Source organism: Pseudomyrmex gracilis, unplaced genomic scaffold, assembly GCF_002006095.1.
Source record: "Pseudomyrmex gracilis isolate BER0280 unplaced genomic scaffold, ASM200609v1 scaffold_38, whole genome shotgun sequence".
NCBI lineage: Eukaryota > Metazoa > Arthropoda > Insecta > Hymenoptera > Formicidae > Pseudomyrmex > Pseudomyrmex gracilis.
Genome location: NW_018020622.1, coordinates 569616 through 594909, shown reverse-complemented (window position 1 = coordinate 594909; position 25294 = coordinate 569616). Strand labels below are relative to the sequence as shown.

Below are 25294 nucleotides of genomic sequence, written 5' to 3'. Positions count from 1 at the left end.
ACGCTTCTTCGCATCTCTCCGTAACTAGATAAAAAAAAAAAGGAAGGTGCTCCCTTTTCCTTCTCGAGATAAGTAGAACCTGCCACGGCTTGCTGGGTTCCACGATCGACTAAGGACAAAGGAGGAGAGCAACGGACGGAGTGTCCGTGATTTAAAGCACGCTTCTTACCGGGGAAAGGTTCAACCCCCCATCTTGATATCAGAAATGGCGTTGTGTAAACCTAACTCCGCGTTAATTTGTTCGGGGTTGTTGTGCGTAAAGAGATGTAAAAAATATTAACAAATCATCGTCGTGTGTACTCGGCGTCATATGCAACACGTGCGTCAAGTTCTTGAATATCTTTCAATCGTAATTGATATTCTACAATCCTTTAATTACTCGGGTTTATCACTGATAAGAAACCGGTCTGTGAGACTATCGCTTTTAGTAAACCCGCAGAGCTATTTGCAGCGTTAATATTTTTCTCGCTAAATTTCGGTTCTTCTGCAACCTCTGTTGATTTTTTAGATCCGGTAATGTCCCTGGATAAGTGGGAAACTCTTATCTTTCTAAGTGCATTACCAGCGCCGCATACATTACTCCTTTACACACTTTCACAGGTATTAAGTACATACAGCTATGAGGAAGTTTATGAGAGGAGGTTCTCAACGAGAATATTTTAAATGTATGCAAGGACACGTTCTGCCCTTCTCCTAAAGCAACCACTGCGAAGTAATCTTCCTTTCATCGTCATGAAGAACTGACTCGCGTCATTTGGGGGATCCATGAAAGTGTATTTTGTCAGCCATATGTAATGGCTTTTTTCAATTAAATAATATTACGCAATTGTTTAATGTTACAACTATTAACATTGTAAAAAAAGGAATCAAAATTTAATGATTTTTTAAAGAAATATTTTTATCCTGCGTACACAAAGAGGAAAATTATGACAACCGTCTGTATCATATTTATGTAACATGCGGACAGCGTCGCCAGTGTGGCGTTGATAATATCGCGACTATATCGAATACGTGATATCCTTTCTCGAACCGCTAATGTGACAGACAGCGTATTCCGCGACCATTCACGGGACCACAATAATAATAATTTTGTGCAGAATAGTGGAAATGGTGAATGTAGGCAACGGCGTAGCGGAAAGCAACGGAGCAGTGATGAGGATTCGGAAGAGTTGTGGAAAGAACGTCCTCGTTCAAACCCCTTTCGAGTGCTTTCTCTTTTCTTCTTGTCTTATTTTCTTCCATTTCTCGATTCTCCTGTTGCCTTCGAGAGAAACCGACCGGGTGAAGAATAAGACACCAGACACATATTTTACGCCGGGGCTCTTCACGGATGGGGCAAAGCGTACGCGGCGAACGACGACGTCGCGTTTCTGAGTTATCGTTATATGAAGTAGTACTCTAAAATGTGTGTATGCATTCGCCTTCGGTATTCCTTTGTCGGGTATAGCGCGCTGCATTCATCCCGTGATGCAATACGTGCGAATAGAAAAGATAACAATTCAGGAAAATATACGACATATACATACGATTCGGTTTAATTTTAATAAAAAAGACAGTTACAGTTGTTTTTTCAACAAGTATTTTATCGAATGTTCTATACCTTTTAAGTGAACTAAAGATGTTCAAGGAAAACATTTCGGTGTGTTTTTATTTTCTAGTAACTTTTATTTTTTTTATGTAATAACAGAATATTACTAATTTTAATACGTTACACAACGTACGTGTACAATAATAATACACACGGAGAAGGGGAAAAAGATATGATTGCATTTTTGGAGGTTCCGGACAAACTAATAATGCATCGCGTTCATAAATTCACACACATACAAGCAGCAATTTCGTTTCTCATCGCATCTCCACGCCCCACTGTCGGTACTTGATATACGATATCATTGTCATTCATTTGTTTTCCGTTCCACGCAGGCAGTGCATTGATCGTAGCGAAAGCTGAATTACACATTGAATACATAGCGCGTCACACCAAACGCCTCTTTGACTTTTTCGAAAGAATGTAGTTGAAGTTTATGAAAAATGTGCGCGTAGTTGTGTGATTGTCGTGCCGTTAATTATTTATAAATTACAGTCGTTTATTTTGTTTTTGTTTGTTGTTTTTTTTTTTTTTTTTTTTTTTAAAAAGAGGTTTCCAGAATTATTTGTAAGGGTCGCGTATATATTTCTAACGGAGAGGGGAAAAAACGTGACATATATGTATCAATACATCGACACGTAATGAATACAACACAATTTGTAGTCAACATATACAATGTGTATGGAAGTGCTCATATATATGTTATTATACATACGTTTTTACGTGGCACAAATCATCTCTTCATTCTGTCGGAAACTTTTTTTGCCGCTTCGATGCGTCGCAAGTTATCCATTTTGGTGACGGTAGGGGAGGGGAAGAAGAGATAGAACATTGTAGCACGAAAGAAGTGCGAAGAATGTTAATACGAATATTATGATTTATTGATGGAACATCGGTCGGTAAGGCTCCAGGGGTTGTTCGGCGTGCTTGCCAGTGTCCGTAAGGGTGGCAAAATGAAGAAAAAGAAGAATAAGAAGGTGGAAACCCTGAGGGTACCGTTGCACACATACACACGCGCGTAAGCGCGCGTGTGCACGCGAGCACACTTGCACGGACACGCGCGTCTGTTGTACACACACATATATATTTACCAGCTCACGTGAGTAACGTAGGGCACGGCGTTTTTCTCAGCCCGCCTGAGCCGCCAAAGATTTATTCTCAGGTCCCGCAAGACAAATGGTAAGATTGTGTCCAAAATTTTAACAGCGCATTTGGGTGAACACGTCCCTGCAGCACGAAGATACTCTACGACTGCACAACTGCCACAGAAGATAAAAAGAAGGTGAAAGCGCGGATGTTGTTAAGATGGGGGTGGCTCTCTGTATTAGGCGTGTGTTGGATAAGAAGGCAGTTGGGCGGAAAAGAAGTTTTCTAGTTATCCCTTCGGCGAGAATGTGGTACCGAAACTCCTTGCTCGCTTTGTGACAGAATCGAGCCGTGAAACGAGATCCGCCGGAAAAGCGCCGGGTGATGTAGCTTTATTCCAATCACTGGTTTTCTATCGGTTTATCTGAACGTTTTGCGCGCCCAGATACAATGTTATCCGCGCTACTTTCACAAAGTTTTATTAAAATAACAACGTTTAAGGTTTTACGCTATCAAGAATTTTTACGTTTTTATCCAATATTAATAAATTTATATTTATATTTATATATTTATATTTATTAACTATACTCTCATACACGTTTCAGATATGTTTTTTTACTTTTGTACAATTAAGATATTTATAGAAAAATATATAGATCTAATCGTTAAAAAACTATCTATTATACATTTTGTTTGTATGTATGCGTATATTACGCGCGAATAGTTTGACGTTTTTTTGACGACATTTTCGTAAATGAAAATTCCTTCATATTCGAAGAGGAAAGGAAATAGCATGCTCGTAATATATGCGTTATAGCTTGCGAAAGTGCGTGCCTAACGTGCTTCAGCACCAATTTCATCTGCGTATATATTACAAAATAGCGCGATAATGACCCTTCAGATCTGAATGTCACTCGGAATTCTATCTCATATGTGCATCATAGTTTATTACAGACTCAAAACTTCTTCTACATTTCCTTGCGAGAAGAATTTCGTACTATAGTTTTTTTTATTAGTGCGTCAATCATATCGCAGTCTGAACGCAGTAAGAAAATTATATATTGAATATTTCGCGTGTGAAAATTTGACGCGCGTATTCACGTAACACGTTTAAATGTGTGTGTATGTGCAATGTGAGAACAAAACCAGCAAGCCTAAGTAAATATTCTTGGCAGCAATGTGCGAGCAAAAACAAAGAAAGTCAACATTGAACATTGGTAAATGAAGACGGAGTATTTAAGTTTACAATTTCTCCGTATCGAACGCCGAGTGTGTGAAGTCTGGTGGGGGATAAAGAAGGCGAAACCGAAAACAGGGTTGGCACATTGGCGAGGCGAGAGAGGTGGGGATGATATACACGTTTGGAGATAAACGAGCGCCGCGTTCAATGAAGTCGACTATAAGGGTAGTCCCAGGTTCGGTTCTTGTCACTAGTAGATGGCCGATGGGTTAGGAGTGTTCGTGTGCGTCAAACGCAGACACAGACTGATAGTTCAATTGCAGGGCAAAGTAAATTATATCGATATATCGCGCAACATTATTCTATATGTTAACTTTTACAATGACACAAGTAAACACAACGCGCCCTTTTTGAAATAAAAATCTTAAACATAGGTAAAGTATTTTTTTAATAACATAAAAGTTAGTTACATATATAATATGGATTTGTTATAACTGTTTTTTTATACAACAGTAGAATTGCGTATAACCTAGAATTATATAAACGCCGTGTTTTTACGTCGAATAAAATTCTATTGCCGATAGCAAATATCTTTTCATTTGTCTCTCTCTTAAGCTGATATATTGATCGATAGCTGTTGGATGCGATACCAATCGCAATAGCGGCACCGTCATCGCGTCCATAAAACTCATCTCTTCTAGACGGCACAATTTTAAGTTTTACGCCATTTACAAAATGAGTCGCCATTATTTTCGCCGGGTGGATTTATCGCTACATACATTTGGACCGAGCGACAATCCAATTTATGTGGGAGTCCCGTAATAGTCTGCCACCGCAACGCGAGAAACCTCTTCCCCTCTTTATCGTCTCTCTCTTTCTCGCCCCTTCTTGTTCCGCCATCCACCTCTGCAGCATCCACCCCACTGACGCTCACCACCCACGGCACTGATTAAATAAAAGAACAAATGAAGATAACTCCTAATTAGTGCACTAGTTCCTTGCATTCTTGCTAGTCGTACCAACGACCTTCGTCGGATTAATTGCAGTCGTGCATTCATTGCAAGCACGATGCTTATTCGCGCATGAATTTGTCGTTTTTCCTCAAGGATGTCTTATTGCGCTCGAAGTAAAGAAGAAAGCTTAAAAATGTAATAAACATTAAACTATATAATTTTTCACTTTCCGAGAAAGAAAAACGCAATGTATTTCGCGTCAAAGGCTTATTGATTCTTGATCATTACATAATGCGATCAAATTTCCCATTAAATAAATCAAAAACTGTCACTTCTTTATTGCGATAACGGTATTATTTATTATATCAGATTATAACTTAATTGGAAATGATAAATAGATGGTATGCGCGCGCGTTCCCAGGATCTACCTGATGTTAATTAAGACCTATTCGACGGGTGGAAACGAGTTTCTTCATACCTGACCGCGGAGAATTGTGTTATGTTTATTTTGTATCTCTTCTGTGTTTTGTCTGTTATTTACCTTCAACACATTTTGCTATTTTTGTTTTTGTAGATAAAATTATAATTTTAATTAAAAATTATAATTTTTTGTTGTATTTAAAAAAACACACAAACAAACAAATTATACATGCCGCGTACGTGTTACTTTGTACAAAAATAGATTTTACTGTTTAAATAATGTTTTCTACATACACACGACGTTAAATTTTATATTTGCATAATTTATATATTTATATTGTTGCAGCAATATATTTTCATAGTAATAATTTTTTTAGTACATTTTTCATATTATAGCAACTTTTTATTTATGTAATTCTTTATTTATGTTAGATTATAACAACGACTCTATGTCACAAAATTGTTTGCGTTCAATATGATCGATGTTCGGGAAAATCCATGACACAGATGAGAAGGGTGGTGAAGAGTTCCGATACGCGCGGGGTGGTAGGAGAAATGAGCGGTATCAGGCGATAGGGGCTGCCGGGAGGCTGTGAGAAAGGCGGAGGCGCGGCTGCGTCTGAGTTGCTCGCAATGTATGGGTCTACCACCTCTCGTCCCACCCTTACCTCATCTTTTTGACCTCCCACTCCACAGCTCGCAGCAATTTTTTGTTCGTGGTCCGCTTGTATCAAATTACGATAAATATTGCGGTGCCGACGTGAGCCCCGGTAAGGGGCGCCTACTCGCAACGCTACGACTTAACATCACGAGAGAGAGAGAGAGAGAGAGAGAGAGAGAGAGAGAAAGAGAGAGAGAGAGAGAGAGAGAAAGAAAAGCTTCAAGATTTGCTTTAAAAGCAAGCCAGTATAAAATAAAAAGCTTATGTTCAGTATAAAATACGGAAAATCGTCACAAGTGGAATGAAGATTTGTTTGCATGAATACAAACATTTTACACCCATTTTTGTGCATTATTACGCGTGCACAACATACATTAAGAAAAAAGAAATACGAGACTTGAACACCATTGTGAAAGGGCAATCGGAATGAACGTCATATAGCGGCCGAGAAAAATTCGTGTGCGTGAAGAATTTCTGACAATTCTTTTCGAAAAGACTGTGAACGGGGGTAGATGGGTGGGACCAAGAATTATATATAACTATCCACCCTATCCAGTTGCGTGCAGAGGATAGAAAACACGCGGACGCACGCGGGAAGGGGCTGGGTGAGACGAGAGGGGCGGGCGGCGAATTGAGGGATGGTGGTAGATGAGGTGCAGAGAAGGGTAAGCTGGAGGGAGGAAGCGGAAGAAAGAGCGACAGTGGATGCGCGAGAGAGGGAAAGGGAATGAAAAGAGAGGCGGATGGGTGCACACCGTGGTGGGGGATGACAGAGATGAATTCGTTTCATTTCACGCTGGGAAGCTCTCGCGTTCCCCGCGTCCGATGATTTACTGGGCTACAATGTGGTAACCCATGATTTATCGCCAACACGCTGGCTTGCCACTGCGCTATACCTGATACCATGGGTTGCGTATGCGCCGTGCCCGTGTGTCCAAAGAACTTAATACTCTTTCTCTGTCTCTAACTCCCATCTTCACTCCCCTCGTTACTACTTCGACGTATACCTGGGCATGTCTTCGCGAGAGTGGGCGGCGAAAAGGGGGAAGGAGGGGGGAGGGGAAGATGAAGACCCTCGCGAACGGTGCCGTGGAATACACGCTATCTGCCTACGATGTTGGCGGTGGCAGCTCGGAACCGATAATTCCATGCTCCGGCACCATTTATTTATGTATGAGAAACACTCGTGTGTGCGTTTGATCGCCACCCGCGCACTTTGTCATCTCTGATATAACCTCATTTATTTATAGGAGACATTCGATTGCTCTTGATTCTCTTTATACTCGAAATTGTAATGTTATGTACTTGCATTATCATATTAGCAGTATATAATAATATTGATAATATCGATTTCGGTTAGAAGTTATAAAAGTTGATATTTCCAAGAAGATGCAATCGCTGCATTTAAAAGATGAGCTCGCGACTAGTTACGTAGATACCGGCAACTATACAAAACCAAGTGGATATTAACACGGTCTGCGGTTACATTTGCGGTCGCAACATCAAATCGTTCGGTCAACCATAATGCAACCAACTCGTAACCGTCATGGTGGAAATGGACGCGGTCAACAAGTATGACTATAATTACGTTGAATACGGACGCGCGAAAGCATTGTGAACTGCATTCTACACTGAAACTTGTAATTATAAATCAGCACGTGTTGCACGACAAACAAAGTAAAAAAAAGTATCAAGATTTAATGCGCGAAGTTTCTACATCCTAAATATTCGAATTAAATCGATCGAATAAAAAATCAAGAACAGAATTGAATTAATAATGAACGCTAAATTTTATTATAGAAAATTAAATCGCTCTGCGTTATGGCAGAGAATTCTTGCAGTCTCCTTGAAGTTGAATGCGTGAGTATAAACGCGAGCATTTGAAAGTTCACGGAACATGGAGGGTACTCCTTGGCTCGTTGGAAACTCAAGACCAAGTCTTGGCTACTGCGAGACCAACATCTGAGCCGAAGTTGGCTTCGCCCTCTCAAAAGTCAAGATCCCTGACTCTCGAGGGTCCTTTGCCTAGATTCATTAGGGATCTTACTGATCCTGACGCCATTTGGAGACCCCACGAACGCCTCGCTCGAAGATTAATTCCGACCGCGTAAACTTTGTTTCTCGTTGTAAACAAGAAGCAGTTCCGGTGGCGTTTAAAGAAACACCCTTCCTTCGGTTCTTCCCCGTCTCGCGCTAAAGCACTCAAAACCTCGTATCTCTTCTCTTCCATAAAAATACCGTTACGAGAATTTCTTAATTTTTTAAAACAGCATCGCGCGGTTTATATAAAATAATCGTCAAAAATATATTATAATCAAAAGTACATTATAATCAAAAACAATTTTCTTAAATTAACAGATATTACTGTGAAAACTATAATATTACATGTTAATAATATAGTGACTTTAGTATTATTATATTCCACTAAATAACGAGTGCACATGTGCAGTGTATACACATGTGCGGATTGCGAACTCATGATTTGTAGGAGTATGTGGATCTAGGCATTCGTCACGTTTAGCGGTCGTGAAGCGAGAGTCGAGTTGTAAAACACGGCGGACAAATGAGGATATACGTAGCGGAAGAAGTGTCGCTAGGTTATCGTGGTGGTGTGGAGACTCGTGGAGGGTTACTCCGCAGAGCGGGTGGCGACGGGGATGAGTGCGCGTGCCGCCAGAATCCAGATTTTATAGCGCCGTTAGGTTAACCCGACGATTTTCAAAACTCGCATGATTGCTTGCGGTAAAAATCGTGGCGTTTAATGGCGCAGAAAGTAAATATGTTTTACAACATCGGCTGATATCTAACGTCAACATTAACTGGTGGAATGCATAGATAATGTCATAATGTATGTGCACAATACTACTAGAAAACTTTTTGTTCACATATTTCATGTGCATTTTTCTTGACGTAAGCAAACATTTGAATAGAAACAAAATATTTTTTCTTTGCACGTGATCCGTATATTTTATCACGCGTTCTAACAAAAAAACTTTTTTTTTATAATTACATGACGAAGTCATAAAAACGCACTGTGTATCAGAATGAGCTTTTTTTACCGCTGCCATTCCGTATGTCGGAGGGTCTGAGGTATCGTAGGGAAGATTGCACATGACGTCGCTTTTCGTCGTGCCTCGCAGTCGTAAGTCTACAGAGAGAGCTACAGAGAGCGGCGAGAGGGTTTGGGCTCTGAATGACGGAATTTGTGCCATGCTCGTGGATTCAGAGACACGGTGAATGGAGCTGGCGGAAGGGCTTTGGAAATTAAACGTCCTGTGGATGGTCTTTTTTTCGCGGCCAGTAATATACGACTGCTCCTTAGAGGAGTGAACATTCTCTCTCCCTCTCGTCACTCTTCTCTCTCTTTCTCTTCCTCTCTTCTCTTAAGGCTAAAGAAACGGGAGGGAAAGGGGATCTGCCACAGAGCGGGGCAGGACAATTTTCCTGTGATAAGAAGGTAGATCGAGCTGGAAGATATGTTGGAAATTTCTCTCTCTGTATCACGCATTAAACATATATCTTCCACATGACGTATATACATGCGTATATACATCGATTCTGTGTGTATATAGTCCAGATGTTTTTCAACAAGTGCATACAGGGTGTCTGACAACGAATTATAAAGCCGACGTGTGTAGGTAGATCGGATCATTCTGAACAGAAAAGTTATATACCATTTTGCATAATTCGCAATATTTATTGAGATATGAATTAATAAATGTGAACCAATGAAGGCGCGGGGAGCGATGATCGGACTCTATAGGCGTGCACACCCTGTATATACGTAGAGCTATCATAAGTACAAGTAGCGCGCGCAGATACGTACGAGATGCACGCGCTGTGGATAAGTCAAAATGGAACATAAAATATAAATAAATATTAAAAGTGCTAACAAACTTTGACTTTGTCATGTTTGCAGTAATGCAATTTTCTCTTTTGTTGTGTGTGTGTGTGTGTGTGTGTGTAATCTCGAGATTCTTAAGCTTAAGAATTTTGAATGACGACCAAAACAGAATGCTAGCTTGGAAGTATATAAAAGGTTAAGCGATCACGTATAAAGGCAAAGTGTCAAAATATTGACAGTCTCGTAGCCATTAGCGTTATGAACGACTAGTACTGGATCAGTGCCGGTTGGCTGGCTTGCCTGCCTGTTTAGTTATTGTTTCCGCCGCAGATTATAGGGATGGGGGTCTTTATTGCCCTATGGCGATAATATAGGTATACCGACTCACAAACGTACTACTGCAAGCACACACGTGTATTCCATATAGGCTTGTACGGGCTCGCACCTGTTGGCGCCTGCGATTATGGCCGCAATAACATTCCGTCAAACAGCAAACGCGTACTGAGATTTTCACCTGCACTTTAACTCTCAGAAATGCGCGCGCGTCTTTACAACTACGTGGTTCTTTTTCTGTGATTTATTATTTTGATTGCTTTAGCTCTTTTGATATGTAACTTGAAAAAAACTTATATAATCAGTTGTTTGTAAATGTACATTTTTCATAAAATCTATGTTACGTAAGAAAGACTGTTTGTTTGATATAAATCTCTTTTTTTCTGACCAGAAAACACGAGACAGTATAATCTAGGGAAATATATCTTACCTATCAAAAAAAGAAAGAGGGTTATATTTTTTGTTTCTTTTTTTGTACACAAATTTACTTGTTTTGTATATTTGCGTGGTTTGCCGATTTAATGTTGTTCAACAAAACAAACAAGCAAAGGAAAGAAGTCTGGGGGCTCCAATTCATCGATTTTACGTCTCGACATTATTTATTGTTCAATATATCGGACTTGTCGCGCGCGCGATACCATTCGTTGCGTCATACGCCATAATAACGGTATCTTCTCCAAAACTGTTCATTGCCGTGTATAGCTGGACGAAAAAAGTAGGAGCTTCCACACGCTTTAAATTCTTCAGGAAGAGCGACAAATAAATATCGGATGATGTATGCGCCGGCGGGGTGGCACTGCAGCGCGCGCGCGCGCGCGGGCGCACGGTCCACCGGGCACTTCCAGCTCTAAATTCGGTGCCGAGTTTAGGTGGGCTCGATTTAAATTTCGCCAGAAGCGGAATTGGCCGCATGGCGAAACGCAATTTCGCAGCGCAGAGTTTATTCTCGCGCGAATTCAAATTAATGGGACGTCGTGTGAATTGACTTTTCTAAATTATTCAAGCTGCGTCGAATGAGGTTTCAGTAGACATCACGTTTACTGATTCATGGTATTCTTTAAACGCTATATCTCTATGCAGCTCTTTCCTCAGCCGATGCAAAATATGAGATCTCTATACAGATTTATGCGCTACACTATTGTACGTATTTAAAATACTTTTGAACCATATGATCGAAAGTATATCCGTAAAAAATTATGAGAAAAAGATTGCTAAACACAATAAATATTTACTCACACAAAACAAGTGAACACAAAGACAAAAATATATTAAGGTATTGCCTTTGTATTTTGTCACGTTTGAAAATCTATAGTGGCAGTCAATGTACCCTGCATATAGCATGTCCACCACGTGGCCATAGAGAAGAGTGAGTATGTATATACGTGCAGAGGAACGGCCACAAATCACCATTACTCGATGTGTATCGCGACGCTATATAATTATACTATAAAGCCAAGCAACACACCAGGTAATGGCTCAATCCTGCACGTACATTCGATGATAACCAGCCCTGAAGGTGAACCGCTAGGTGGGGTCTCCGGTGCCCGCGAGATTTGAACCGACTATCTACCATTGGCTAAACGATAGTCACGTGTTTTGTTACGTCATCGTGGCCATTCTTGTGAGTGTACATACAAAGTTAGCGGCGACAAGAGAAAGAGAGAAAGAAAAAGAGAGAGAGAGAGAGAACGTCCGTGAAACGGGACGGAAAAGAGGGGAAAGACGCGCGCGCACGACAGAGACATCAAACTTATCCTTGGAGAGCGCGAGCGCGATATCGAAGAGGGATGAAAATACTGTTTGCGACAAACAAGGACGGTTTGTAACCAAGAAGGAAAGCGATATTTAGAGAGGAAGATAGGAAGAGAAGGAGAAATATAGAAAGAGCTATTCATAGTGCGAGTGGAAGAGGAAGAAGGAATACACAGAGCGAAGTGGAAAAGAGGCAGCGTACACCCTCCGTCGTGCTCCCTCCCGCCATTAACAACGCCCTTGCATATAAATCCACCTCTCATACGTGTGAAGTCGATTACGTGTGTGTGCGTGATCGTTTGTCTCTGTTCTTTTCGCGTGTCCCGTGATGTCACTGTCTCTTTCTGGAGTCACTGCTCTCCCTTCTGCTAATGCGCTCTCGCTTCCACGGTCCGAATTCCCCGCCTTTGCGCTGGCCGCAGGATAGCCGTGGCGCAGGCAGAGGCGTGAGAGTTAGGGGATCATGGAACGAAGCAAGACACAACGACAGAATACCATGCACGCGGAAGAGACGACACGAGTACGAGGGACAGAGAGAACGAGAGGGAGAGAGAGAGAGACCACGAGAGAGAGAACGAGGAAGAGAGAGAGCGAGATAGTAAGTTCTCTCTAGCCGACAGTAGTGGGACGAAAGCACGAGGAGCGCGGCAGAAAGAGAGAGAGAGAACGGAGGCAGCGCCGCGTGGCGGCATGAGGTGGGGACTATCGGGCCGTAAACCATCCGCGGTGAACATTTAACTCACGTATTGCCATCCAACAAGTTTGCTTTGGACGGTGAAAGAGCGTCCCCGAGATCCCGGAGTCGTCGTTGATACCTCCGCGGAAATATCTTCGCGAAACGCGCGAGGAGGTGTACGAGATCCGCCGCGGTTGTACGCGGTTTTGGTTCTGTGCAAAGGAACGTCCTTCGCGTTCTTCGCGGCCAATCGGGCAATCTAGCGAATGAGGACCCGACTCGCAATTATCGATATAACCGGCCGCGAGATTTTTGGCGCCGTCCCGGCGACTCCGCCCGCGCTCTGAGCGCACGTCCGAGCAATAAAAGCGAGGAAGTGCGAGAAAAGGCTATAGGACCCCGGAACCAGGCCTCGAGGTAATCGAGGTAACCGGATGGAGCAACCAATTTGGGAGAACGGGTTCGAATGGGTACTATCATGAGCTGCAAGGAACGTGCGCGGACTACCCTTCCGCAAAGACGACATCGCTATCGTTGATCCCGTGTTAACCGCCACGGTAAGTCGCCACGTAATTTAGCGCAGTGACAGCACGAAAAAATAAACAACAGTGTCTCGATTCATTCATAAGATTTGTTTGTTTATTTGGATAAACAAGTTATGTCAAAAATTGACGTTATTAAAGCTATAGACATCATTCTCCCGCCAAAACGTCACGCAGTGCACATGCTCCGTCAGTTAGAGCTGCTATAACTGACTGACATTTTTAAACCTTGTTTAGACTTATTAATTGTTGATCGAATTGTATTTTGCAGCGTACTAAAAACTCGTTTCTAGACATCTTGTTATTATTTTTATCGTAAATAGTTCTCAAAATACAGGTCTGACCTTTGAAAACATGTTTTGGTCATTTATTTCGCAGTGATTTTGAGTATCAAGTAACTACAAAATAAAAATAAACATTACGCAAAAATGTTGTTATTCTACTATTACAATAAATCTATTTTATGCAATTATAATTTCAAAAATTTCTTTAATCGTAAAATACTCATGTTTATATGTTTTGTTTATATATTTTGTTTGCACAATTAAATATTTACTCGCAATTGTAACATATAAATAATTGAATGATTTAAAATATTCAAAGTTGATAATTTATGAGATAATTTATTTATTCAATTATATGTTTACAGCTCGTTGAATATTTTAATAAAAAGAAATAAGGAAATGACAATAACAAGCTAACACCAGATGTTCAGGTACAATTCTTTTATAATTCGAAGATTTTTAAAAATTTTTAACAAACGTTTCGATCCACTATGGGATTTTCTTCAGTGTTTTTTAATAAAAACTTACAAAAAAATAATGATCTATTCACAAGATCATGAAGAATATGGATAAGAAAAAAAAAAGATACGCTACATAGATATTCAGTATGAGAAAAAGAGAGGCGGAAATGGCAGTCACGTAACCGTCAGTAATTTATTTATTATCGCAAACTTTGTTTTATTATTTGAAAATAACTATTATTTTGTGTGAACGCTTATTCTCTAACGTCGTTTTAAACTTGACGTGAAAAACTTTCGTGAATAAGGTATTTGCGATCTAACGTTAAAATATTTGTTTATCTCCGCAATGAATAATGCACACTTGTAAAACTTGAGAATAAAATTTGAAGATTATCTTCTATTTTTAAGTCTTGGTATCTGTGTATACACATCGTAAAATATATTATTACACTGAAGAGGGCTCAAGTAAGGGCCGAAACGTCTGTAATTACATTTATGTGAATTTTATACTCGTATTCTATTTCAATAAACCATAAGATCTATTTTTTGTTGCTCGATAGAGACCGTTATTCTTATTATTATTTATTATTATCACACTACTTGCTTCTCGGTAATTAATTAATCTGTAAAGTTTACATTGCGTTTGGAGATCTACATTGAGCGTATTTCGATCAAGCTGATTCATTTTCCTACTTTAGTATGATAAATATTTAAATATTTTACTTTCGTTATCCTGGTGTACATCGGCATATGCAAAAGTACGTGTTTTGTCATTTGTGTATACTTCACTTTGGCAACACGTATTGCTCCACTAAACAATGCGTCTTTCAAATTATGTTATTGCAATATTTGAGTAAATTATGCGTTATTTTTTCATAGAGTGTCGATAATAAATCACGTTAACACGCAAGGATAAATATGTAAGTTGTAGTCCAAAGCAACGAGTATTCGTAATTTTACAAGCTATTTACATGTCAGATATATTGCTAACGACCAGGATGCGTGCCAGGTGGTTAATAATCATTAGGTCAAGTTTACCGGCAGTTTATTTATCTTCTATATAATCGTTGCCAATACAATCAAATCTTCGTGATCAAACCAATTTTTTGCATCAAAAGTCTGTGCACTCAAATCACCTGTTTTTTATTCATCAAAATTACGTATCCGAATGAACGGAATTTTTATATACAGCGCAGAGATTTAGTTTCGCAAGTCGTTATTTTTCAAAGAGTATCTTGGTCCTTCTGACAGTTCACCGATTGCGTTCAGTAGTCGCTTTCGACTTTTTTTTTTTTTTTTGAGAGAAAACCGTATCTATCCGAAAATAAAGTGAGTTTAGTATCGTGGAACCTGAGGGTAAAATAGGTAGTACATCGCACCGACGCCTGACGGAGGCCATAAATAAGGATCCGACGGTCGGCGCGGCTGCAGGCGGTGATAAGCGTTCCTTTACCCTCACCAACCCTTTAGACTTTCTCGTGCGTCATCTTCCTCTTACCGCGCACCCTCTATCTATGCAATACCCTATGGTTACAGAAAGATATCAAACTGGAGTTCACTTAGATATGTTAAACGCTTAAGTATCACTTGATAAAGTCGAGAAAAATAACGTTTTTAAACGTAACGCGATATATTGAATTTTAACATTAATATAATGCAAATATATTTAGAAAACTAATTATATTATTATATTTAAATATTTTTGTCAATTTTTAACAAAATTATTTATATTATTAATAAGGATAATTTGCATTTAAAATATTGTTTAATTGATCGGCTCTCAAGCTTTTTATAACAGAACGATATATTTATGTTGTGTGAGAAACGCTCAGCACTTAACTGTACTTTGAAAATATTTGATGGAAACATTTAATAACGCGAACGTATTCGAAATTCACTGGCTATTCTTCTTGATATCAGTAGAAATATATAGGAGGTGCAACACTCGCTTGTCCTTGTATCGGATGAAGGGGTTTACGAACACCCGAGGTGCTCGAGCGTTTTCCGACCGTATAACGAATAGGTGTAGCCAGGCTCCTTCATCCCCTACGGGCAGCACGAAGCGACCATTTCTCATATCAGTTTAGCCGACACTTTCGAGAACTTGCTCAGAGAGCCTCGGGCGTCGCGATGTCATCCGATGCCTCTTGCCCTCTTGCGATCTTGCCCGCCCCCGGGTCTTCCATCCCTCTTCTAACTCCACGACACCTTAGCGACCCTCCCTCTTCGACCGAAGAAACCTCCTTTTGTCGTGTCCGCGATCGCCCTTTCTCGGTTTCGCAACCCCCCAAAGTGTCGGCCGAGTGCCCGCGGCCTGAAGATAAGTGTCGCTCGAAACTTAACAAACCTTAGATGATAAAAAGGCTCGCCAGATCTCGAATCATTCTCGAAAAAAAACGACGCATGGCCAAGTATCTTATCTATAATTTGAAGTCAAACAGAAATCGCGCCGTGAAACTTTCCGTCTTTTTTATCTTTCATTGATTTTCTACGAATTAATTTATGAGATGCTCTATATTAAGAAACAAACGGCTGGCCTTAATTTACAGAGTGACACCGATCTACTAGATAATATATATTTACCGGTAGTGGAAAAGTTTAAGAAACTATAATTTAACTCCTTTCAATTTCTTTAGGTGTCTCTGTCTCTCTATCTTTCTTTTATTTGTATATTTTCGACCTACCGTTAGTCTCATTACAACTGTGAGAGATACAACACGTTTATTCATTTTCTCGTGTACACGTTCTCAACAACACGTTTGCAACTTACATCTTGCGAGTCAAATGTCTTTTCTGATTTATTTTTGTGAGTAATTTTGTTCTGTATTTGATCCTTTAACTTTTATTTTATATCTGATTGTTTTTTTTTTGTTCTCATTATACAGGATTTTTCATGTATTCTTTTTCTGAAGATGATCCCATCCGGAGATCGAAACGTTAAATGTTTTTGAATAAATTTTATTTGCAAAACATTTACACACTGTTAACTGTGTTTAGGCTCACATTGGCCAATTTACTTGCTTAAGTTTGTTTAATATTAGATATTTCGAGAAAAAACGATTTTTAACATTTTTTGCTTCATATGTTATTAAATATAGATAATATTATTTGCTAAATTTACGAAATATTAAACCGAAATATAGATATAAATGCAAACCAATTTTAAATAACAAATAAGAACTTAACACGAATAATTGTTTGACTTTTGTGACAATAGAAATCGATAAATTCCATTGATAGAAATTTTCAATATCTTGATTTATAGTAGAATAGAAGACATATTTTTGCGTACATAGAGATCCATATTACACTATAGCTACCGTCGGACAACGACACTAGCTGCTTTCGCGCGCGTAACATTACGATGTAGGTATAGTAAATATACTTTTTCAGCATAGATATATTTCAAAACTTATATTGTATATATTTAATATATTATATACATATAATTATACTATGTACTTTTTGATTACAACACTTTACAGAGTAGAAAAATATAAATTGTTTATATATTTGTAAGAACGTTTATCTCTTTATATAAATTTGTATTGCTATCTATCTTTTGGATTCCACAGCACAAAATTTATTACACAATTAACCTTAACCACTGTAGCAAATGCTTCAATTATCGCTTTCTTTGCTTTAAAGCATAATGGGATTTCTCCCTGCCGAATAAACGTGATGGATGTACAAAAATACACTACAAAGTAGTTCGAACGCGAGGGGTGGCAAAATGTTTTTAGAGCAAGGTCAAGAGAAAAGTTCTGCGTCACCTGTATAATTTCTTTTTCATACCTGGTGTGTTAATGTACAAAAATGACCTTATCCATAACCGCTCCGTAAATTAGAGCAGACACAAAAAAAAAAACTGTCACGCGAATGAAATAAGTCTAACGGTAACGCAGCATTCGTCGTTTTACATTCGAAGGCCAGGTTTCGAAATGTAAGTTTCCTGGCTTTTATTGGTTTAGTTAATCGTTTAAACACTATTTGCGCATTATCATAATGACAGTCTGTTATAAGCGTTTATCTAACGTCATGCACTATAAAATTCTTAAAATATATCGAAAATAGTGTACATATATTAATATACAATAGTGTACATATTAATATAAATTCGACTTTAAAAAGCAATGTAACAATGTAAAAAAATCCCGGCTTGCAGAAGAGTAAAGCGATGACCATGTAAAACAATGATTGTGTCATTAGTCGTTGCTGGTGTTCGTTGATTTATAAGTTCAACTCCAGACGGACAATATTTTTGGTTTAATGCTTCTTTTGGCCGAAAGTACGTGCGCGGACTGCCGGATGGGTGCGAGGTAGACATAGGTGGCTGATGATGTCACTCCCTTAGTAGGCAAAAGAGAGGGAAAAGAGAGAGAAAGAGAGAAGAGACAGGTCCGTACGGTCGTACCGGACATCGGCTACACGGTGCCTAGTTTAAGCTGGGTTGTCGCGATGGCACACAGAGATTATGCGATACACCGTAGAATATACTTAATGTATCGCAAGCAGTTCCTAGATACATCAAGATTACCGGATTGCTTCTTAACGGCAATTGCCTCGCCATTAGTCCGATACTGATGTAAAACAATCGATTCGCAATCTGATGTTTGAAAGGAAAAGTAAATATAGATCAAAATATGTACTGAGTCACAAAATATTATACAGCGAGAAATTGAAATACATCATCACTATGTATCCTTAAGAAGAGTAAATTGAAATGAGATACTTATATTTTCGGATAAAAACAGAGAGAACTGTGAAGATAAAGCGGAAAACAATTTGTCAGAAATTAATAACGATGAAGCGTTATCGCGATAGTGCATTTAAGATGTATTGATATACAAACCTCATTACAACGCGCATCGTGCGCGTTCACGCTGCCGATGTCTATTTTAAAAGTCGAATTAAGTAACGCCACGTTGCACCTAATTATAATTAGTTTCATATAAGGCTTTCTCGTAGGTAAGACGCGATTGAAGAAAAAAACAACTGCATTGTGTGTACATTGTGTGGATATAAATTTCGCATCATATTTCTGATCCGTGAAATACTACACTCGCATGTGTACGCGCGCAAACGCGTATTTTGCATATTCCTTCGCTATCACTACCGCAGACTTACACGCATACACGTCCGTACAAACAAAGCACGCATGTCTGATTAACATGAGAAGGTTGAAACACCTATATCTTAACTTCCTTATAATCACTTTCTGTTTTACTTCGCAACGCGTATTCAAAAAAAAAAAAAAACTCGATAATTATTATATATTCTTTTACATTCAAACTTACTTGATATATAAAAATATTATGTTCTTATTATTTTCTTAATATTGTATTCTCTTTAAATATTTCATATATTGATATGTATTTTATACATTTTATATTAACGCGCATATATTGCGCGATACATATGAATATTGCAAAAATTTAATTTTTAGTTATATTTTATTGGTTTTAAAATTTTTTATTAAAACAAATGTTACGAATATAATCGATTTTTTGTAACGTTCATGCATTCTCAAAATTATCTTGCACCTCGGTAATCACAATAGTATATACTGGTTATTACTTCTAATATTGCTCGGAAACAGTCCGCTAATTATTAGATCGTGTAGTAATATATCATTGCAGTGAGAATCATGCATTATGGATTGTTCGAATGCAATACATACAATGGGACGGGCACGCATTAGTTTTAGATCGGTTTATTGAAGTGCATACGATAACGGTTTCTTGTTGAATCCGTGAATAGCATCTATTGTGCTGTAATTTTGGCTCCAATGGTTTCTGTCCAATATATTTTTTTTTTTTTTAATATATTTTATATCAAGTTTGCTTCATACAAGTATCACATTTTTCACAAGAAATTGCAATTGTAAGAGGTACGAAAAAGTGGTATTTTTTTCTCATAAGAAAAAATACTTTTTAAAGAAAAACCTACTATTTTTCTATAATCAAGTACTGTTTGTATAATAATTAGTTCTCCACTTATATATTACACAAGTGGTGATAAAAGAAGAAACTGGTAGACAATGCGATATGCCGCTAACGATAAATGTGTAAATTTAGACGTTAAAGACACAGTTTACTGTTCCTTTTATTACATATATATATACGCACACGTTATATCTTACAAGGAACAATTAATAAATATTCGAAACGATGCATTAATAGCAACAGTAGTATCACATTGCCGTTGCTGTTACAAAGTTTCATTCTTCGGAAGAACAAATGCCAAATTCATGGCTCGTTATCGCACGTGATTACTTGTGTGACAGATCGCCAAAGTATAGTCAAAGTATATTTACAGCATCGAGAGAGAGAGTATAAGACAGCAATTCGAGGTTTAACTCGCGTAAATTGTGATTATTGGAACAGTTCAAGTGTGAGCTGGTGCATTGTCAAAAATCAAATGAGATGCTACGTCTACTTTAGCAACCTGTCACACAAAGCTGTCATTAGGCACGATAATAAGCCAGCGTTTGACATTTGTTTTTCTGAAGGATGAAATTTGTCAACAACAACAGCAATGCGATATCGCTATCTGTGTGTCAATGTTTGTCAATTGCTTCTTGTATAAGTGCACATTAATATTTCCACGAGTATCTTGCTTTGTTCGTGTCAATTGAATACACACATCTGTTTACATATTATATATATAATTTTTTTCAAGTTGCTCTTTCAAATCAGCTTAATTAATTTTATTTATAAAATAAAACTGGCTTCACTAAATTTATCTTAATTTTCGTCACTCTTTGGAATATGTATTATTATAATGTAACTGCGTTCCAAACTCTTTTTACAAATTTTGAAAAAATTTAAGCGCTCTAAATTAAACTACTAAGAAAATTATACAAAGTGTTTCACATTATAACAATTTAATTACAAAGAACACATATGATATTACGGGTAAAAGAGGAATTAAATACCATAAATTACTATTTAATAAAACTTTATTATTTAATAAAAAAAAGTGTAAATTAATTATGGATAATTACACACACACACACACTTTCTTTTTTTTTATTTGATTAAGCACTAATATAGAAATGTTATCGGTATTTAGAGGTCACGGCAGAAATGGAAATGTGAACAATGAAATATTATTTGACCATAATCCTCCACCTCTATTAAAGTACAATGCATCTGATAATTCACGGAAAATCACGCACGAGTGCACTAATTAATAATCATATTAACGTAGCAATTATAATTCAAAAAGCTACTGTATCTTCTTGCACTTCTTCGTTTTATGCATTCATATTGATTTACAAATTTTCTTGTGTGTGCACGCAAGTTTTTTAAGTATATAAAAATCTAAAACGTTTTTAATTCAAAACTCATGATCGTGATCAGATTAATTGTTTGTCTTGTACATATGATAAATGCGATGATCTGTCGCAAAAGGCACATGTTTAATCACATGCGGTGGGGTTTACACAGCGCATGAAGTAACGAATACGTCTTCCGTTATCGGTGATACAGAAAAAAAAAAAAAGAAGAAGAGAAGCGCAGGTGAAACGAGAGAGGATAAGTGGGGATAGACGAGCGACGGTGTAGGTGTAAAGCGAGCGTGATCGTGTGTGGTGGATGAACGAGAGGCACCGAGGGGGAGTGGTCACCGTGTTGAAGCCTCGTGCTGACCTATTCCTTTCTGTGCCTTCGCAGTGCATTATGGCTGCTCGGTAAGGCTTCTTTGCCTTTAGTTTCCTTTAATTTTTCATTGATTGTTTCTTCGACGTCAATGAGCTACCGTATTTCGACAAACTCCACGTGAAATTTTGTCGCGCGCGAATGAAAGCGTTTTGTGTACAAAATTGCGGTAGGTTTACCTGACAGTGGCGTCGACAGTGTTTCTTCGGTGTTTCGTTGTGGTGTTTGTGCTGTGTGTATACATGCAAACAAGAAACGTGGCAGGACATCGGGACTGTAAAGGGGCGGTGAGGGTTACCGGAAAGCAGAGGGGGGTCTTGTGTGTCGTTACAGCACAATGGAACCACTACTCTGCAACCCTGTAAGTACCCTCAAGCTTACAGACTGATCTCTCTTTTCTATTTCTCTTTCTCTCTTCTCTCTCTCTCTGCGATCCTTTTCCTTCTCTCTCTTTCTCTCACATTCTTTTTCTTCTTCTTCTTCCTCCTCTTCCTCATATTTGCGTTTTCGTTGCATTATATCTCTCGCGCTTTCATCCCTGCAACGTTTTCGTTACGCTCTCAAAGCAAGGATAACTTTTGCGAGCGGCTTTGCCCGGTCGACGACGATGCGCTTACGGGGTATTTGTGGGATTAAGAACTCTCGCAGGACAAGGCACTGGGCCAAGCGCGATGGCGCGACCAACGAAGATTTCGAGAATCCAAAGGCCGCGCTGTGTGTCGACGGGATATACCCAGTTTTGCAGACGTGGCTATTTCAGCGCTACATTCAAGTGATAACGCCGATAAATTTCGGGATACCAGTTTACAGTTGACAGATTTATTACGCTTGCCGGCAAAGTGCATAACTCGAACGAAAATACATTGCAAAAGCTTTGCAAAAATAATGCAACATACAAAATTGTACGTAAAATAGATATACGAGCGACATTTCCGCAGTGTGTGTTGTGCGTAGCAATCAACCGTATCACAAATACCATTCGCAATGGTGGTTGACACATGATGAGTCGGCGCAGCATTTATTCGTGAAATTCTAAACAAATTGTTTTTAAACTTTTTTTTTAACGAAACACTGCACACGAAACTCTCTTGACGGAACCGACTCCGGAAATCCCGTTCTCCTCGCGCATTTATTTTTAACCTTAAAAACCGGCGGTTGCGTGATAACGAGCATAAATTGCAAAAAAGACAGACACAGCTCCAAACTGGATTTACAGTATCGGGGCGCCGCCGTGAACTTAGGAGAGAATCTAGAGGGACGAACACCAACCGGTTCGCGGCTTTGGCGGCCGCCATCTTCCCCTTCTCATCCGTCTCTTTCGCCTTGCGTGAGAACCTGCTCGCTATATGCCCACCTTTCTACTCCCCGGGACCACTCTGAACGAGAGTTCCGCTTATGGAATGTTTTTTTTTTTTTTTTTTTATTCTGTCTTTTCCCGGACGCGCCACGTTTCGGGAAGAAGGGGTCGGTCTACTCCTAGCCGAAAATACGTCTTCCTCCTTGGCTGTACATTGGACGCGCTACGACGACGTGGTGGGGTCATGGGTCTCCTTCGTCATTCCACATTGCTATACGAAATGCTGTCGTTCTTCTTGTTCTTTTTACAACATTCTTCTGTTTGCATTGATATTTATTCCGGTTTTTTTCACGCGCGCTCTTCGTTGTTTCTCGAGCGTCGATTTCTATTGTCCTTTGTTTCTGTACACAAATTATCGTGGACCGAATCTACGCGTGGGACGATATTTCAACGTAAATGGTTCACATAGGACTCGCGCGTAGAATTACTCACAATTTTTCAAGTCGACATAAAAAACATTGGAAGTGGAGCGCCGCAAGGTTATACCGATTGAAAAAAAAAAAAAGAGAAGATGCGCGTGCAACTTTTACGCTTTGCGAATTGCAATACTGCATGTTCTATATCTACATTTGTAAACCTCACGTCGTCATACGACGGTTTTAATAATTTACTTTAAGAAACATTTGTCTTAGAAGTAATGAAATATTCATTACAGAAGTGCGCGCGCCTATACCACAACCGTTTTTTAAATTCAAATTAGTACACAAGAGACGGAATGTAATTGTTAAGATAAACCGTAAAACTGTCGCAATTGTTATAAAATAATTCATTGTTTATAAAAATATAAAAACTATCTTATTATTTTTTTTTTAAATATTTCTTTATTGTGAGATTTATTCTCATCTGTTACGATTTGCATTCGCTCAATTCGTCCAATTAAATGATCAAGAGGCAAATGGATTCGCTACACTCAGATCAGTATCGATATTGATGACGAAAGAGTGGATGTTGATTCTTCAGCTCCAGAGATTTTCTAGGCCGCGCGCCGTGTAGTTAACTTTGCGGTATCACGACACGAACATTTGCGTAAGAATTCCCTGAAACCGGTGGAGCAGGAACGAGCATGTGAACAGAGAGAAGGAACACATCGCGAATTAAAATTTTATATAATGATAACCTTGCGGACCGCGTTTAGAAATTCAGCAGACGTGTCCTAATTGATTTACGACAAATTTAATGCAAGCCCCGCATCACGTGCTAGCAAAAAAAAACATGAGTTTGGAATGATAAAAATGGTTCCGACGTGTGAACGTCACCACAATTAAAATTTCTTATTCATCGAGTCTTGACACTACTAATTAATGAACTTATAACTCTCCTATCACAAGAATTAATCTCGCAGAATACGTAAGTTTTGTGCCGTAAAAACTTGTATCTTGTAAAAAGCGGCTGTATTAAAAAAAAAAATAATATATTACTTCTTAATTTCCATTAATTCGAAAACACAACTTGATCATGGAATGGAATTCTTGCGTTCGAAGGATTTCGCCTTATCAGCCGATAGTCGCGTACAAGGTTACATATGAGAATCGTGGGGTGCGAGAATCAGCCACTGAACGAGCCGTTGTGAACGTGCCCTAAGGCTGCGTGTTCGCGCGCCTCCGTTTTCTACGGTGGAAGGCGCAGGGGAGGGACGGCGTGACGAGACTGCAAAGTAAAAGGAACCAGGCATAGAGTCACCCGCGCAAGAGGGTGACATGCTGCCGAGCCGGTTACGGACCCGCGTCTCGGGCCCCGATCGAGCGCCGAGGCAGGTGAACATAACCCACTGCTAACAGAAACCCGGCGCGTCGCACGATTGCTATAGGCGGCAGTTGCGGTGCCTGTATACCGTACGCTTTATACGTATATACGTATACAGTACACACACGTGTTGTCATTCCCATGTAACGCCGATGCGCCGTGCAAGGCTGCAGTTCGTTTATCTTTCTCTCTCTCTCTCTCTGTCTCTCTCTTTGCTCCCTCCGTCCACTTTGACTCAAAAATCAGTATTACAGTGTTTTTATTTCTAATTATATATACGAAAAAATTAAAACGTTGCTCACTAAAATGTGCACGTTCATTTTCGCAAAGCTACGCGCGGGCAAAGAATATCGATCGAACCGAGAAAAAAATACTTTACTGCGCGAAGCTGCAACAACAAATGTTTGATTACACAAAAAAACAATTTCAAAATTATTCTTTGCCCCGCATTATTCATTTATTTCCCGTTTTTCTGCTTTCTCTGCAACATTTCCTCTCGCAAAATAACCGATACGGCCAATTGAAATCTTGTACAAGAATTGCACACCTGAGAAAGTAGGCATCGTTGAAAGCAGATAGGGTAATTATGCAGTTATACGGACTATTTTCCGATCTCAACAATTTTGACATATGTTATCAAGGTCACCTCTCTGAATAATAATATGAAGGTTTTATCCGTCGCTCATTGTTTATAAAAAAGTTATGAACAAAAAAAGTTTGATGATTGAACTCTCGTTTTAAATATAAAAAGAT

The 25294-nt window shown here is 39.0% G+C and overlaps 1 protein-coding gene across 5 annotated transcripts in view; it reads left to right on the top strand.

Moving 5' to 3' along the window:
- The window catches only part of LOC109852858 (homeotic protein antennapedia), a 147865-nt gene that overhangs the window by 31452 nt on the left and 91119 nt on the right, over positions 1 to 25294 (top strand). For 3 of the 5 annotated variants that reach the window (XM_020424414.1, XM_020424405.1, XM_020424408.1), the window contains exon 1: positions 12855 to 13050. The exons of the other annotated variants lie outside the window; for them this stretch is intronic. The gene's annotated coding sequence lies outside the window, so the exon portion shown is untranslated. Of the gene's footprint in view, positions 1 to 12854; positions 13051 to 25294 lie in introns of those variants that run through there. 5 annotated transcript variants of the gene reach the window in all.